General features: G+C 38.1%; 1 protein-coding gene across 2 annotated transcripts in view; it reads right to left on the bottom strand.

The window, feature by feature from the left end:
• Positions 1-4,245: 4,245 nt before the first annotated feature.
• LOC115551449 (calcitonin gene-related peptide) overlaps positions 4,246-4,293 on the bottom strand; it is a 7,439-nt gene continuing 7,391 nt past the window's right edge. For both annotated transcript variants that reach the window (XM_030367206.1, XM_030367207.1), the window contains exon 5: positions 4,246-4,293. This exon is cut by the window's right edge and continues 310 nt beyond it. The gene's annotated coding sequence lies outside the window, so the exon portion shown is untranslated.

Here is a 4,293-nt window from a genome sequence, read left to right as displayed (position 1 = left end):
GTTTCCCCGCCTCTAAGTACTCTTCTTAGGGCTCTGACTCTTTGGGTGAGATGTTTCACAGTAGAGTATATTTGCTCATATGAGGATGTTTGAATGTTGGCTCACCAGATGTTGTCTTCTGAGGTAGCCCTAAGAGGAACCAAAGAAGGAAATGTAGAAAGGGTTGATTTTGCTATTTTTTTAATTTTTGGATGGGTGGGAAGCTTGACATTTAAACAGGAAAACATTTATTAGTAGGCCTAGCCTATGCTCACTGAAAACTGTAGGATTCAATTATTTGGAATCTGAGTCAGCCCTACAAGTGAAACAGCACAAAGTAGATTTACTGTTCAGTCGTGAGTCGCCTGCAGTCTCTTGAAGCTTTTGTCTTCTGGTTCCAGCTGACTGGAACCAGAATAACTAGACTACCTCACTTCGAGTGGATGCATAAATAAAACTAGTAAATCCATTTAGCAGGCAGCCATCTGTCATCCATCCTCATCCATCATCTTCATCATCCATCCATCATCCATCATCCTCCTCATCTATCTTCATCCATCATCCATCATCATCATCATCATCCTCATGCATCATCATCAACATCATCATCATCATCATCATCATCATCCTCATCAATCATCCATCATCATCATCATCATCATCATCATCATCTTCATCCATCATCATTATCATCATCATCATCATCATCATCCTCATCCATCATCCTCATCATCATTATCATCATCATTATTATCATCATCATCCTCATCATCATCATCATCATCCTCATCCATCCTCATCATCAACATCATCATCATCATCATCCTCATCAATCATCGCACATCATCATCATCATCATCATCATCATCCTCATCAATCATCGTCCATCATCCGTCCATCCGTCCATATATCTCTGTCTGTCTCTATCTATTTATCTGTCCATGAATCTTTCTGTCTGTCTGCTCATCTCTATCCATCTGTCGATCGGTATATATATATAACATCCATCTGTATATTTACAACCTATCTGTATATTAATAACATCCATCTGTATAGTTATAACCTATCTGTATATTAATAACATCCATCTGTATAGTATCCTATCTGTATATTACAGTTTTTCTCAGTCGCTTTTGGTACATTTCTCAGAGTTTCAATTCTCACATTTATCAGAATTGAAATTTGCAAAGCAGTAAGTGCATTTCTCAAAACAATGTGTTCAAATAGCAAAACACCATGGATTACCTGCAAAAGCCAGTCTCTTGCTCAAAATACTTAGTTCATCTCTCAAAAGTAAATATCTGTTTCAATGAACATGTCAGTGCCATCAGAATGACAAGTCCTTGTGTCATTGTCTACGGATAAGACAGTCAAATTGCTTAGTCATGTTGTCAATATAACAGTGTACTCTGGAGGGATGTTCTGATGTAAACTTTGGCTAAAGTTTTGAAGACAATTATTGTAAATTGTAAGTTACACATTAGTGTATGTGGGAGATTGATTGCAAGAGACGGGACAAGATTCACGTTAACGCTTTGACTGTTTGTACTGTAATTTGTTGACAGACCATGTCATTGCTAGAAATGTGAACATAGGAAAATCTCCTTAGGGTAAACTGTACATGCATTGCTGTAGGAATAACAGTGCAGTCATCCTACAACTCCTGACGTTCCTGTCTGTTGGGCCGCACATTCTCAGACAATGTAACATTGTGTTGTGCTCCAGCTATATATATACTTGCAAGTTCATGGTTCAGGAGATGCACCTTTGAGCTATTGGTTGATCGTTGGTTGATCTAACACTTCACACATTTCCCTTCTTTAGAGAAAGACAAGATTCACGTGGTAGCAATTGACCAATTCAGGACAGATTTAGAAAAAATAACAAAAATAAGAGTCTAATGCCAGTGTATAGAAATGTATAGAAATATGCTTGACATATTATGACAACTTGTTAAACCATTTTGCTGGTAAAGACTTATGCAATGAACTAATACCTAAATGTTGTGGTGGTGAGACTATTCCATAGAGACCATTACAATACATTTTGATCAACATGACATAAGCAATTGATAATGTAGGAAAGAGCAGAGAATTGTACATAATCATGTGCATGGATGTACCCAAGCATTTGCAACGTGTTCAAATAAATGAGAAACTGTTTTTTTCATGTGCACAAGTGACACACTGATGTGAAGATTGAACAGGTAGTTTCGAGAATATCAATTCTGATCTGAGAAATGAACCAAAGCGACTGAGAAAAAATGTAATAACATCTATCTGTATAATAACCTATCTGTATATTAATAACATCTGTCTGTATAGTTATAACCTATCTGTAGATTGATAACATCCATCGGTATATTGATAACATCTGTAAATATATATAACATCCATCTGTATATTGATAACTATCATCTGTATATTGATAACCATCTGTATATTAATAAGCTATGTGTGTATCCATCTCAAGCAGACAGCAGTGACCCTGATGCCTCTAGATGTGTTCCTCTCTCTCGGCCGTTGGGCTGGACTCCTGTGGAGGACATGCACACCAGTTCGGTGAACTTCTATAAAGGCACTTGTACTGCCATCTATTGGGGCCCTGGGGTCACAACTAGAGGTAAAGATCTGGTCATCCAAGGTTAAGCACTGTGTGTGTGTGTGTGTGTGTGTGTGTGTGTGTGTGTGTGTGTGTGTGTGTGTGTGTGTGTGTGTGTGTGTGTGTGTGTGTGTGTGTGTGTGTGTGTGTGTGTGTGTGTGTGTGTGTGTGTGTGTGTGTGTGTGTGTGTGTGTGTGTGTGCGTGTGTATGTGTTTGTGTGTTTGTGATAGACGGTTTGATAGACGGTTTGATAGATAGATAGATTAGATAGATAGATAGATAGATAGATAGATAGATAGATAGATTAGATAGATAGATAGATAGATAGATAGATAGATAGATAGATAGATAGATAGATAGATAGATAGATAGATAGATAGATAGATAGATAGATAGATAGATAGATAGATAGATAGATAGATAGATAGATAGATAGCATCACTGTAAGCCTTCACAAGGCCTAAACACCCAACAACCTGACAAGGCTGGCGACCGGTTTGTCCCTTTGGTGGCAAATCCAGTGTATCGTATCATTATGAAGTGTATAGACCATTCCCCCAAAACTTTATACCTTCTAAATGGGGAGACAAAAGAGTAGATTAGGAGGAAGTTGATAAATATGAGTCATGACTGACAGCATCAACTTGTGTGTAGTAAAGGTATAGGAACTTGATTTTATGATGAAGTCCTAACAGATTGTATTTAGCAACGTCACTTATGCATCTGTTCAGGAGCGTCATCTTATTTTACTAAATTAATATAACTTTCAATTGTAAATTTTCATTTTGTCTGGTGACAATTTATACGCAATATATGTGACAAAAAATGGTTAACAAGGTAACAAAAAAAAGTAAAATATTCAATAGGATTGTTTTTGCTTTTTTGAGGACAAATCCTGTTGTAGTTATGTAAGGGCTGATTATGGTCCCACGTTCATGCAACGCAATGACCACGCAGACGCTTCGACGCAGTCGTGAACCTTATGGTTCTGCGTCAGGTTTTAGTGAGCAGACCAATCACAGCCCTTGCTGCTGCGTCGCTTCAACTGATTTTTTGGAAGCGCACGTCAGGTCCTTGCGGTGGACGCAAGGAGGGTCCGCAAGGACGTAAGGGGTCCGTAACCCCCTTGCGTTGCATGAACGTGGGACCATAATCAGCCCTTAAGTGTGTGTCATTTAAGTGGATCGCATGTTTTTGACGGTTAAAAAAATGCTTTTATAGGATGCTCCTTAATTGAACCATCTCAAAATAATCAAACCAACCACAATTTCTTTCTTCGAAACCTTTGAAAAAGAACAAAGATACCTCAAACCCGATGTATCTAAAATACATTTAATCTTGCTGAAATGTTTTTTCACAATATTTTCGTATTTTTCTTTTTTACAACATTAACCTGTCTTCATTCACTTCATCCTGGCTCAGGTTTTCTTGATGGACTCTCATAGAGAACTGAAATCATGTTCATGTCATTAGATGTACTTCAAGGCACAAGAAAGCAAAGCTGCAGGGAGCCTTGGAGAGTCTGGCTGCAGGACATCAACTGAGGGGACGGGTGTGAGCATGACTAGGGGATTATGGGGAATGTAGTTGTGGTGGTGGACTGAGGGTTCAACTCAACGTGCTCTAGAGAGATAGGCTGTAATGGTCAAATAATGCAAATAAAGTGATAACAACTGCTGCATTTTTATTTTCAATGGAATTCATGTATAAAA

Source organism: Gadus morhua, chromosome 9, assembly GCF_902167405.1.
Source record: "Gadus morhua chromosome 9, gadMor3.0, whole genome shotgun sequence".
NCBI classification, from domain to species: Eukaryota; Metazoa; Chordata; class Actinopteri; order Gadiformes; family Gadidae; genus Gadus; species Gadus morhua.
This window is presented reverse-complemented; position numbering and strand designations above follow the sequence as displayed.